Raw genomic sequence first — 14,710 nt, forward strand, 5'->3', positions numbered from 1 at the left:
AAAAAAAAAAAGCAAAATTCCTCCAAGTCAGCTCACCTGGGAGCTGAAGTGAGAAGTTTGGGCTCCAGGCCTTTGGCTATCCTTTCCTGTTCTCTCATGGCTGGGGGTCAGCCTGTGGCCGCCTCCACTTGCAGGGTGTCCTGGGGCTGGGGAAGAAGTGGGAAGGGCAGTAGGATCTCCCTGGTCACCGGGGAGCAAAGATGATGTGCAAAAGCGAGTATTTTATAAGAAAGATTATAGAGATACTATAGAATTCATGGCAACAGCACCCTGAATTTAAATATAGCTCTGTGACTGTTAGCAAAATGATGTGGTTATGAGCTGACTATTAATATAGCTGTTTGCCTGAGACAGACAGAAGGGGGGGGGGGGGGGGGAGAAGGGGTAGAATGGGGTGGGGGAAGGGGAGAGAGAGGGACCTTCACCTGAGCTATGAAAACTCATTTAATTTTAGGCTAAATATGTCCCTTTTAGGACTAACCTTCACTTTTTTTGTTGTTTGTTTTTGTTTTGAAACTTCTTAAACTGGAGACTCTCCTAATTTCTGAATTGATCAGTCAGGGAAAGCAGGGGAAGTAAAGTCAGAAAGTGGTGGCCCTGGGCTGGCTCTTTTACCCTACAATCCTTGTCCCTCACAAAACAGTTTCTTAGGTTGCAGAAATTCCTAAAATGTCGAATATTTCCCCCATTCACGTCATCGCAATTTTGAAATGAAATTTCTTCAAGCTCCCTAGACCCACACATTTGAAAGAAAGGCAGTGCCATTCTTGACATGAAATTTAGTGGTGATGCTTTTCCATAAGAAAATCTTGAGTGTTTTTTTCCTGTCTATCTATCTATCTATCTATCTATCTATCATCTATCTATCCATCCATCCATCCATCTATCCATCTAATGTTTTGTTTTGCATCAGTCTCTAAAAACATAGAATTAAAAACTCTGGTGTCATGATAGTCTGTACTTCAAAAATCGCTTATGAAGTATTTTTACTGCTTCACCATTTTTCATTCAGCACATTAAACAAGTCACTGCTCTCTTTAGGTGGGAATTACTAATTGTGTTTTGACGGACCAGTAAGTAATCACTGGGCTGTTCACTGCCTTACATAACTCTATTAATGACCCTATGATGGTTGTTTATGAATAAGCTTGAAATAAACTTCCTTAAAAGAACAGCTCTGGACGGGAACAGGCTCTCTCAGGTAAGGCAGCTGACTTATGCTCGGTGCAGTAAATGACTCTGTGTTTTAAGTGAAACACCAGACTGTTGGCTATTAGCCAGTTTCATGTAAATAGAAAAAAAAAATACTCTTCTCCTGTGGCAGTATTTCCGTCACTTCTCTCATTTAGTGGTCCAACAGGGTCCAGATTTTGCCCAAGATATTCATTAGAGGGGAAAGGAAAATACGAATATTATATTTTCCACTAGAACCAAAATTAGACGGCTTAATTGGGCTGGCTTTGAGGAGCCACAACTGCCCCCAATTTTCTTTTTTGTTTTAAGTCAACATTGCTCTGACTACTACAGATGAAGTCAGCAGGTTCATGAAGAAAAATAGACATTTCCTCTAAATAATCAACCCAGAACGAGGTCTTCCCTTGTCATTATTGTTATGAATCACAGGGTAAGTTTTCAGCTAGCTGCTTGAGTCAACTGAAATCACTTCCCCTCATTCTATTCAGTATTCATATATTGAACACTCAATTGGGGCGTGCGGGGGGCAGAGGGAAAGATGTCTGTGTCTGAGCACTGCCTCCAAGTGGGGCGTAAGCATTCAGGGATTGAATATACCCTACCAGAGAACCGCTCCTTGTAGGAGTGTATATTTCTCAAGACATTTCCATGGTTAATTCCTCCTCAAATCATTCCCTTGAAATGTAATGTATCACCTGGAATGCTAAATATATAAATTTCTGAAAGAGATCAATTTCTGAAATTCCTGAAAGTATAAATTTCCAGTAGACTATTTTCCTATTTTAGTATTGAAATGCCTTGGGCTAAATGGATTTTCGCTATCCATGTGAAATTTAATATGAATTACACTACATGCTATACTGAGATATGTCGAGAAGGCTCTGATCATTCCCATAAAACACTCATGAAAACTATGCATACATTTGACCCCTGAACAACACAGGGGTTAGGGGACGCCAATCTCCGTGCGGTCACACTTTATCGATAGCCTACTATAGACAGGACGCCTTACTGATAATGTAGTCAATTAACACAAATTTACGTGTCATATGTATTATATACTGAATTATAGAATAAATTAAGCTAGAGAAAAGAAAATGTTATTAAGAAAACATAAGGAAAAGAAAATACATTTACGATACAATCCCATATTTATCAAAATTGTATGAGTGGATTTGAATAGTTCAAACCTCTGTTGTTCAAAGGCAACTATTTGTGTGTGAGACAGACATGTTTTCTGTTAGGTTTCATTGGTTGTTTATTGGTAGTCTCTACACAAAACACCATAATTTATGTTTAAAAAAATACTACCCACCGAAAAAGCCATTAATATTTGTAGATACTTCTTCTCTAACACTGGAGCTGTGTTTTTTTGGTTTTTTTTGTTTTTCATTTTATGCCCCTTTTCTTCCTTCATGTGATCAAAGATATTTTGACATTAAGTTCACCAAAATTATTGGACATGCTTTTCAGGATGATCATGTTTCCTACATGTATTTTGCAGATGAACATTTCAAAAATGTATGTTTGAGCAAAGCCCTCCCCGTATTTGGCTTTGACTTAAGTTCCAGTTACGCTAATTACCGAAGCAGAACTGGGATTTCCTTTTCTCATTATTAAAGCACACAACTCCAATCATAATGGGCTACATTATCCTGCCACAAAGACACTGATTCTCAATAGCTTAATGCCTTGGTCAGAGCTTATTAGCCTCTTGCAAGTGATGCCTGGGCAGGCAGAGGCTGCTGGGAAGGAGAGGTTGCCAGAAGGCTTGACCTGCGTCCCCAAATGAGGGAATGAATGATGTCATTCCAAGTATTTACAGAAAATAGAAAGAAAGGAGAGAGGGGAAGAAAGAAAGAAAGAAGAAAGAAAGAAAGAAAGAAAGAAAGAAAGAAAGAAAGAAAGAAAAAGACAAAGCAAAGAAGAATCACATTATTATCACAATGTTCCCAAACACCAGAGTCTCATTATGATAATTCAGTTTTTCTCAATCTGCATTTAAAATTTCACCTGAAAAAACCTTTATGCTTTCTTCCATTTAAAGTTTGAGTTAAAACAGAATCTGGCCAATGTCCATCAACCTGAAGGAGGCAAGCTGGGAAAATGAGCATTCTCCCCAAGAAAGAGGTGCTGCTACCTTGCATAGTTTTTTGTTGTTGTTGTTTGTTTGTTTGTTTCTTTTTTGGGGGCAGGGAGGGGCAGAGAGAGAGGGGAAGAGAGAATCCCAACCAGGTGCTGCATTGTTAGCGCAGAGCCCAACATGAGGCTCAAACTCACGAACCATGTGATCATGACCTGAGCTGAAGTCGGAGGCTTGACCAACTAAGCCATTCAGGAGCCCCCTGCCCTGCATGTTAAGAGAAAACAGGCAGCAGGATTCTAGCAATTTTTTAGGAAACTAGTCTTTGTGACTCCTGTACTTTCCCCAGGGCATCTATAAAGACAGATGGAGTCCATGGTCCCAGGAGCGTGCTGGGGGTCGACTTGCTCCTGGTCACATCTCTTTCCAAGCCTGTGTTCCGTCATCTTGGGAGTATGAAACGAGCCACGGCGGATGGGTTTCCACCACAAAAGTCAGCAAATGCTAGGAGTCAGGTGTTCTTCCCTCCATTCAGAACTGGTTGTTAAACATTTCCAGCACACCACCTGGAGGCGAGAGGGGAGAAAATAATAAACGATGAGTCTGTGTTAAGTCAGGTGACGATTATACTATGAAGATGAACAAAACATGGCGGGGGATAGATGGAGTAATGGATTGGAATGCCTGAAATATTGTACCTTCTGTTTGTTTTGGGTGTTGGTAGATAACATTTAAGGCAATATGGTTTGCCTGAAAAGGTCCTTGAGAAGGGGAGAGGGGAGGTCTGGGTGCTTGCCCTTGTAGTTCTGTGATTTTTTGCAAGTCACTTAACCTTTCTGACATTTATGACATAACTGGATTGAACCAGATCCTCCCTAAGATTGCGCTCTGCTCTGGGATTCTCTCTTGATTTTTTGAAAAGGAGGACGAGGTAGAATGTCTTTAGCTAGACCAAAAAAGTTATACAAGGGCAGAAAAAATAATATTTAGAAATCATATTTAGAAAAAATAAATAATTGGGGCACCTGGGTGGGGAAAGTGGGTAATCTGATTCTTGATTTCGGCTCAGGTTCTGATCTCATGGTTTGTGAGGCAGAGCCCCATGTCAGGCTCTGCGCTGACAACGCAGAGCCTATTTGTGATTCTCTCTCTCTCTCTCTCTCTCTCTCTCTGCACCTCCCCCCACTCATGCTCTTACTCTCTCTCTCTCTCTCTCTCTCAAAATAAATAAATAAATAAATAAATAAATAAATAAATAAATAAACAAACATTAAAAAGATCTTTCCTCTCTCTTTCTAAAAAAATAAGAAAAAGGAAAAAATAATAATCATTACCAGATTCACTACAGGCCTCCTGGGATCTAAAGGTATTTGTGGAAGAACAGGGTCTTGGGAATCAAATGGAATCAGGTGCAGTTGCTATCTGTCCCAGATTACAGAGAAAAAAGGGGCATAGACACCGTGGACGTGTGACCTACAAGACTTTTACAGAAGGAAGGCCTGTGTGTGTTCATAGCAGGGAAATGAATTCCCTTGAAAAACATTTTTTTGACATAGTTCCCTAGTGATGAGCAGGACCCCAGGAAGCTCCAAAGTTTTCACATGACTGAATTGCCCTGAAGTCCCTGCTCCCCTTCCTGCCTTTGCGTGGCAACCAGAGAAGAGACCACAGTGGTAATGGAACATGTCCTCCTTACCAATGGCCGCCTTCCAGAAAATCTGAAACACATCTCCCTCCGGCCCCAGGTGAATGCCACGCACCAGTAAGGTGGCTCTCCTTATCTGGGAAGAGCAGCCTGCGGGAAGGGATATGGTGGAGTGAGCAGGGACCCCAGACTTGAAGTCACACATTCAAGTTCTCCTTCTGCCGCTGACTAGCAGCGATGTATTAGAAAACTGGGTTAAGTCTTTGGTCTTTTTTTCACCCATAAACTGAGAGGGCTCATTGTCTCCTACAGCTGCTGTATGGATTAAACGGCGATAAAATATACAGTAGTGCTTCGCAAACTGTGTAATTATTAAGTATTATTACCACGACATTTCCCCCTAATTAGTAGAATATTCTTTCTTGATAGGGGTTCCCCATTCTGGCTACAAATATATTTGATGTCGCTTAGCTCAAGCTCTAAAACGAAGCTGTTTTCTTGCTAGTTTTCTATGAGAGAGACATTTTGTAATGGTTATGCAGTGGAGTTGAGGAGAGAGGGAAGGGAAATCAGATTAGCCGGGCTCAGCTGAACACCGAAGGGATGTTTCAAAGCTTGGAATAATTATAGTTTAGACGCCGAACCACAAATAAACATATTTCCAATGATGAAAATAAGCCCTGTGGATGTCTGGATGTAGTAATTCTTTTCTTTACAACTTTGGAGCGCTCGGCTCACTGAAAAAAAATAAAAGGGCAATAAAAGGAAACATGAATATGAAAACTGCTTTCCTTCCCATCCTGATTTTTTTTTCTTTTTTGTCCAGAAGTGCATTGTAGCTGCATACTGTCCTCTCCAGCATCACTAAAGCTTTTATATGACTTTAAATTTCAAAGCTACAGGTGGCCCACAAGTGCCACACTTCAAAGACAGTTTTGATTAAATGAAACAATATTTGTGTAATACAGACCCTGGGATCTTTGAACTTTTCCTGTTCAATTCATCCTACAAAGGTTCAATCAGGGGAGATCAGAAGATACTGCGCCCTGAGCCATTTCCATCTGTCACTCAAGTTTGTCTTTTCAAATATCTTTTATATCAATCCAGGAACAACAATTTATTTTGAGGATGTAATAATCATAATTCAAAAGCCGCTTTCAAAGAGGCAATGTCCTTTGCTAGCAAGTGCGGTGTAGGCCCACATACGCACTATTTGAAGTGAAATTTTAAGCCTTGGCAGCTTTGTGATTCCTCGTCATGTTACAACTTGTCTTACTATTGATAACTTGCACTTACTGCCAACAAAAAAAATCTAGCCCAAGAGACCCAGCGTTTGGTGAGCCTTTGTATCAGTGACTGGAGCGTATTTCACTTCTGAATCTTGTGGTTTTGCCTTCAGTGAAAGAAAAACTGATCCTAACAGTTTTAAACTTGTTAATTCAAGCCATATGTCAGAAACCCAGTCTCCATATGGCGCCATACCACCTTATATTTACAGGGGCCTGCTTTTCAAAACATTATTCTAAAAGCTATATTTGCCCCCAAGTTAATATGTGTCATCCTGTGCCATTGAGCACTGTTTTTAAATATTGCAGGCTAGGAAGCTGCATGCTGATATTGCAAAAAAATATACTGGTTATTAAAAACTAATTACCGACTGCGTTATTGGCAAAAATGTGCTAATCAAGTCCTTGAGTAGGGAGCGTACTGAAAAGAATGCCTTGCCAATCCTCTCTCGGCAAATATGGCAACAAGGAAAGAGGAAACAGAGAAAGGAAAATCATAACCTTGTTGCTGATAAATAAGCCTTGAATGTTTCCGTGCAAAGTGTCCACAGCAGAAGTACAGTTATCACCAAGAGGCAAAATCTCTTTCCGCTCTCAGCTTTGAGGAGAAGGTAGAAATGAGGTGGCGAATCAAGTATCTGAAAACTCCAGAGACTAGCAAGTGCCTCCTTCACTCCATTGCTTTTAAATTGGAGTCTCTAGCCGGCAATCCTACGGACCCCGAATATTAGGGAAGAGTCTCCTACCGACTATGGAGTTCACTGTCCCAAACACCTACAAGGAGACTACAGATGGATTAGAGCATAATTATCTTCAAACAGCTTTGTTTGCTCTGCAGAGTCCAAGCAAGCATGGTTTTGATTTGAGAGATGAGCTTTTGAACGCAGTTGGCACTATATAGACAGTCGGTGCATGTACAACATATCATTTTTCTTTTTCTGGATTAAAAAAAGTGTTTTCCTTGTGTCTGTTTCCTAGTGGGCATTTGTATCTCCGTCTTACTTTGGAGACTTGCAAAGTTCACTGGCAAGATTCTTACATATGGAGGACTGCTTGCTCTAATTCAGTTCATTCCTGAGTCAGTTTCTCTCTCTCTCTCTCTCTCTCTCTTTTGTATTTCATACATTACTTCCCTGTTCCTTCGTATTCTTTCTCTTGTGTAACTCCTTACCCTCCTAGATCCTTCTCCTTCCTTCCCTTCCCTTCCCTTCCCTTCCCTTCCCTTCCCTTCCCTTCCCTTCCCCATCTCCTTCCCTTTCCCCTTTTCCTTTCCCCATTCCCTTCCTCCCTTCCCCTCCTTTCTTCCTCTCCCTTACTCTCTCACTCTCTCTTCCTTCCTTCCTTCCTTCCTTCCTTCCTTCCTTCCTTCCTTCCTTCCTTCCCAACAAATCAAAACATGAGGTTTTTCTCCAAAACCTATGAAAGGATTCCAAGGCATTTTCTAAACCATGAACACGATTTCAGTTATAAATATTGCAATACCTTTACAACTTTTTCCATGATGATAAAAAGGTTGTTACATGCATTGTTTCCAAATCATGACAACTAACCTGAAAGAGACTTAATCTGAGACTCCACCTTTTTCCTTAGGCCTCAACAAATATGCAGATCAATGCTTCTGCTTTAAAATCAGGACAGGTCTGTAGTGGGGCAAGAAATGATGGGTGCATTCAAGGAAATGACTAAGTCAATTTCATGACTTAGTAACTCTTCATGGTTTCCATAACATCCTCACTCCTTAGAACAAAATTTAGCAGTTTTCCGAAATGAAAAACATGTACATGTGAATGGTCTGGTCAAGGGTGGAGAAAAAAAAAACCCCAATCCTTTCAGGATCTTCCCAGTTAGTTTAAGTTCCCAACCAATCAAGCAGGCAGGTTGCACAACCCCCTTTACCGCTGCTGTGTAGGAAAGGATGGAGTGAACTGGAGCACTGCCTCTCACCCTGAGTCCCTACTGGATTGGGAGGACTCAGCCAGCCACTGAGAGCAGGACTGAAGGGAGAGTGCTTTCTCTAGACTATTTGGTAAAACCCAACTCAAATAGCCCACTACTTGACATGGTGCTCTGTTATTTGCAGCTGACATTTGGTTAAGACTGAGAAATGATAACCGACTATGATTTCTGATAGCAGATTAGCCCAATCACTATCTTAGTCTGGGAAACATGTCCCAGATTCCCTGCAAATGGAACTTTGCTTTGTCAGGCATCTGGTTGAGACCGCTTGAAGTCAAGGTCCACAGACCTTCCAGGCCAGCCCAAAGATGAGTCCCGATGGATGTCAGTTACCCTAGTTTCCTTCCCACCGGCAATGACAGTCAGTCACTCAAATTTCCCGTGCTATGGAATAAAAGGAATGTTTCCAAATTAGTCCAGTAGTAAAATTGCTTAATTCTACCCATTACCAAGGTAGAAAACTAATCTCTTATAAATAGGTATTTCTTAAGGATCTCAAACCCTTTAGTTGTTTTTGTTTGTTCGTTTGCTTTATTTTTTTCAGTGTTCCTCTCCTGCTTGTATCTCTCACAAATACCGATGCTCTACTACAAAGGCCACTAGTGAAACCTGTAGAGCTCTCCCCCTGCTTTTTATTTGGTATTATAAGAAAATTCTGGTTCTGATATACATTCACTTTCTTAATCAAAAGAGACACTTTCTGATTGATGCCCACAATAAATACCACATGAAATTCTGTGACTCTGAGGGCTCTCGAGTTATAAAAACAAGTAAGCTTTGGTCTTGGAAGACTGAGATGTGTTTGCATGGTGTAAGAATAAAAACATATTACCCTAATAGAGCCCTGTAATTGTGCATTCTCGGTACACTGCTATCAGGAAACATCTGGCACTGCCATTGAGGATTTATGTAAGTGCTACCTGAGCACAATCTAGTATTTAATCTAAGCCCGTACTGTTTCTAGCATGACTCCCATAGAACTTTCTGTGGAGGATGGCAGTTGATGGAATTTCTCAGGGAGCCAACTGCCGGACAGTTACTAAATTCTCTTCTAACAAGCCGAGTCACTCAGGACATACTAGGTTAACTGACCATCAGCAGTGATTCCACAAGATAAATTACACACAGTGAACGGCCCCCCAGGCTGCAGCTTCTGATAAATTATTAATGTCACAGAATCAAAATGATTAAGTTGTAAGCAGCATTTTTTTTTTTAAACTGAGGCTATTTGAAATGTTCTCCCTTTTTTTTCACATTTATCCTCTGATGTTACCACTTCTGTTGTTTACAATAAGGATAATAAAACATTAATCGGATCTTTAAAACTTAAGTAATGGTGTCTTATTGAAGTAAATAACAACTACAATCTGAGAGTGGCGTTTCTCCTTCCTCCGTATTAAGTATAGTTGCCTTTTAGGAATTCTACATTTCATTATATATAAATGAGTACATTTACGCATTTTAAGTGCTGTCTAGGATTTTGTTTTCAAAAATACATAGTTCTAGGTCATGGCCTTTTGAAATAATGGCGCGACACTGATGCCATGGAAGGAAACTGATGTTTTACTAGAAAAAGGAGGCAGCATGTGTAGTAATGACATTAATCATCCCATTTTCTTAGTATAAGAAGCACTTTGCATATTTCAAAACTGCAGATTAGAACGTGTTGGTCTGGAACAGGCATAATTTAATTTTAAGGAAAGTGAAATCACAAGTCCTAAATTACGTTTTCGTATCAATTGGCTTCCACACGTGTGGTCCCAGTCCTTGCTTTATTTCTAAAGGTAAATACAGACGTTTTAAAATGATGTTTTTGTTGTTCTAGTCCCTTCAAATAAAGAAATTTACACTAATTTTTCAATGGAACTACTACTACACTTTGTAAAATAAAAATTCTGTCATTGATATGCAGATGCTTGGTGGTTACTCAGCAGTCATCCACCCTTACCCCACTCCAGGAATCCCTGTAAATGGAACTTTGCTTTGTCAAGCATCTGGCTGAGACTACTTGTGTCAAGGTTCAGGCCAGCCCAAATGTGAGTCCTGTTGGATGTCAGTTACCCTAATCTCCTTCCCATTGGCATGACTGGTTCAAGAGTGGGCGTGTGTGCATATATGCTCAGTATGATCAATGAGACCTAAAGGGGGATCTACTTGCGGGTGACGGGCAGGGACAGGGGGTATGGGGCAGGAGATGGATAGGAGGAGAGGTTCTTTCCCTGAATAACAAGACCAAATCTCTTGAGACAAAACCCTCTGATCTTCCTGTCTGTCTCCACCTTTTGACCTTAAACATGAATGTGATGCTGGAGATGTAGCCACACCTATGCCTTTGACCCCTGATGGCATCATGAAGTCCAGAAACCTGTTCCAGCATCTGCCTTCCGCTGGGCTTCCTGTCACGGAGAGAAATAAGCTCCTGGCTTTTTAGTTCACTGTACTGGGGTTTCTTATGCCTTGCAGCCAAATGTAGCCTAACCGATAACAGTTACCAGGAGATCATGCTCTTTGGAAATGAGACCAGCCAGTGTACCAATGTCCAAAATTAACTCATGCGATGATATTATAATTGCTTTTCCAGTAAAGTGACTATTTTAAAAGATACTAGCTTTGTACACTTTCTCTTCTCTAATAAAAAAAAAATGTGTTATTCTGAAATCTGGGGTGATACTTCCTGAATTAATCCCAATTAGATTTATTAGCAGAAAATGCTTGCTGTGTCAAAGAAAACAAAGCCACAATTATTTCCATGCCTTTGAGGGACAGAAGGGCCTTTGTCAAACTTTCATCAACTTCTTTTAACTCATTTGTTTGAACCCAGATGTCTGGATATTCCCCAAGTCTTCATGCCCACTAGAGTAATGCTGTCCTTTAAGAATTAGGGAATACTCTAACACTTATCCCATATGTTGTAGGAATACTGTTCTCCCTGGCTGTGGTCGGTGATGTTACATTTAAAAAAACCTTTTTAAAAAATACTTATTTACCTTTGAGAGAGAGAGAGAGAGGGAGAGTGCAAGCAGGGGAGGGGCAGAGAGAGAGAGAGGGAGACAGAGGACTTGATGGGAAGCAGGCTCTGTGCTGATAGCAGAGAGCCTGACATGGGGCTCGAACTCATGAACTGGGAGACCATGACCTGAACCAAAGTCAGAAGCCCAGCCAGCTGAGCCACCCGGGCACCCCAGTGTCCTCTGGTCTGATCTCTGGCTCCGTTCGTTGCTGTTTCCTTCTCTCCAGCACGGTGTTGACCCAGGCATAAAATGCAGTTAACTTTTCCTGGACGACATTTATTTTTTCTAAATATACTTTTTGAACTTCCAACCATGTGGATAAAGATTAATGTTGCTGAGGTCAAATGAAGTATTGTATGTAAAGTGCCTAGCACCGGTGTGCACATGAATATCTTACCTTTCAAAGCAGAATCCATTCCTGTTTGGCCCCTGACAACATATTTGGTCTCTACACGCTTTAACAAAACGGGACCCCTAGTAACACCTAACAGTTACAGTAGCTGAAAGGACTAAATGCAATACTGTAAAAAAAAAACCTACCTGGCAAATAGACTCTCTATTATTATTATGGTTGTGACTTTTTTCCCCCCTCCAGCCTCTCTTTAGCAGGTGCATGGCTGATACCACTCTTTCCTTTCTTCTTGTCCATTAACCTATGGATATCAAAATAGCAGTTACAATGCAAACTTACCCGAGAGTCTGTGTAATCCACAATGCTGTATATGATTTATTTCATTAAAACAGAATCTTGCTAGGTATCGAGGATTTTATTTGATTTTTGTTCTGTTTTGATGTGTGGACTACACATTGCTTTTGATGTCCTTAGTGCTTTTACGGGCTCATTTGATGGGGGTTTGTATTTGATCTGGGGCTTTTACTTTCCTGAATCTCAGATGTGTTTGCACAGAGAGAAACATTTATGCTCGTTACTAATCCTCTCTCAAAACAACAGAATTCATGGAATATACCAAGATGGTCTGTTTTGAGTTCAAAATTAGCTTATTCTCTTCGTCCCTTTAGAAACTGGAAGACTCGATGGCCTTCAATAAACCCGAGTTTTTTGTCCTTTAGCTAAAAAGAGAACATTCTAAATATAATGAGTTCCTTCTGGGAGAGTTTTATTCATCGTGCTATACTCAAGTCAAAAACAACTGTCCAAAAGGTTTTGATGGTCCAATACATTCCTGCTCATTTGGGTAAGGCCAACGAACTCATCTGAAGATCAATTAGTTTCTATCAGTGGGGTAACACACAGATTCCTAGGTGCCTTCACGGCGAATATTTTAATACAAATGCTTTATTTTTGTTTCTTTTTTTAAGAAAGAAAACAAAATGCCATTCTCCACATAGGAAAGGTGACATTTTTGAAAATCATTGACATTTTTCTATATCCTGGGCTATTTCAAGCAGTGACATTATTGAATTAATTCAGCAGAAGTAGAAAAATTGCCCACAGAGTATTCAGCCAAATAGAAAGTCCAAATGTGTAAATATGATCAACTGCTGAAGAATTCACATATTTAGAATTACCCTTAATTTCGTGACCTTGAGCCTCCTCTTATCAAGCTGATAAGATCAAGCAGTAAGGATTGGATTTAAATTTGTGCATCACATTTTAGTTCCATTATTTCTGTTCATATAAACATTTTTTGTATATAAAAGCATCAATAATTGTGCTTAGAACAGCTATATTTCTGAAAAAAAATTGTCTATAAAGTGGAATTTTATATATGAAACCCTAGAAATGAATTTGGAGTGTTCTATTTGTGGATTATAAAATCACAAGCGATTTCTTTGTTGTAATCTCAAAAACAAACAAACAACCCTTAGATTAAGTCCAAAGGTCTTAAGGTGGGCTTTGGGAAGAGAGTGTAATAATTAATTTCTGTCTATATTTACTTAAATAAAAAAGAATTTGAGTTTCACTGGGATTTAATATATAAACTATCTCACCCTCTCACCCAGTTGGAATGTCAGAGGATCAGGGATGTATCCCCCAAATATACACTGACCAGTCAGACCGATCAGGACGAGCACCAGCCACAGAGCTGCAGGTGTTGATGCTTAGATGCTCTATCTTGGGGAGATATGAAGTCTAGGGGGAGAGTCAGGTTAGTAGGTATTTTGGGAGGCCCAGGAGAGTGGCTATTTACATCCAGAATGAAAGTGATTCAGCTATTTTAACAACCAATACTGCATTCCACCTGTATATCAATCCCATATGAGACCATACGGTGTCCATGGTAAACTGAGGGAGAAAAACTCTTCCATCTGGAGCCATGGACAGGGAAGTTTCACTCACAAAGATGCCCAATGCATCAGTACCTAGTGCAGTGTTTGTGCACCTAGGGAAGCAGACGTAAGAAATGGATCCCGTAGTTTTGAGCAGACTCACCAGCACAAAATGGACAAATGATTTATACTATTCTTGTAAAGAAACCTCTGATTTAAGATACAGCTGGTGACATAAGCCCACGTTGCACCAGTCAACGGAAGAGCTGGGGTATGACACTCCTGGCAAAGATCTTCCTCAGCCACATTGTGACATTTAACATAGCTAAGTGACAAGAGGCTGAAAAAAGGAAATACGTAAACGATCAATAATATTTAAAACAGGGATTTATATCCAATATGAGTAATGTTGAACTGCACTCCAGCGGTGTCTTGTATTTTAGATAATATAGAATGACACATGGTGGTTAGGGAGACATTTAAAAATATTGTTTAATATCATCATCACCGACTCTAGGTTTTAAAAATCTAAATTTTAGAAACTCTAGTACATAGAACTGGGTTAATTTCATTTTTTTAATTATTCCGCATCGACCTTGCAAGGTCCCCTTTTGTTTAAATTGTTCTTTTTCATTTGCCGTAAGAAGCATCCATGATTCATGAGTATACATGAATCCCTCGCCCAAGGCAAGAACTAACAGTTACCAATAATTTACATATGTATATATCCTAGCTTTAAAATGTTTCTAGTTTGTATATGGGTCTATGTTTCTAATGAACATAATATAACAATACACTAGTACTCTCCTTTCTATTCCCCCAGGCCTTTATTGTTTTGCAATAATATCAAACCATCCATTTACAAATTTTCTGGTCTCCCATAAGCTGCTGGAATTAAGTAGGTATATCTTGGGATCATGTAGCTGTTTTTATTCACTTTGGTGGATACAAGAAGGGCCAAACCAACAGCTAGAACAGACGTTCTACCTCAGCTGGAGTCCAGTGGGAACCCTGGAGCATGCCACACTGGAGCACGTAAGGGGGGGTGGGGAGGAAGAGCTGCTCTTCATTGGTTTGCAAAGAGAATTCACTGGAGAAGTAGTGAACAAATAAATGGTCATCATGAGTCAAAGGTATTAATCATTTAGACCTTCAGCCTACGCCACAAAGTTTTTCTTTGTCTGATACCCTCCCCTGAAATAAATTTACCAGTGAATCCCAAAGATTGAGTACAAAGAGGACACTCCATATTTGCTTTCTTTTCTAGAATTTGCCATTGTCTTCAGTCTTTATGGGGAAGTCT

Source organism: Herpailurus yagouaroundi, unplaced genomic scaffold (assembly GCF_014898765.1).
Source record: "Herpailurus yagouaroundi ecotype Mexico unplaced genomic scaffold, PumYag 210, whole genome shotgun sequence".
Taxonomy (NCBI): Eukaryota; Metazoa; Chordata; class Mammalia; order Carnivora; family Felidae; genus Herpailurus; species Herpailurus yagouaroundi.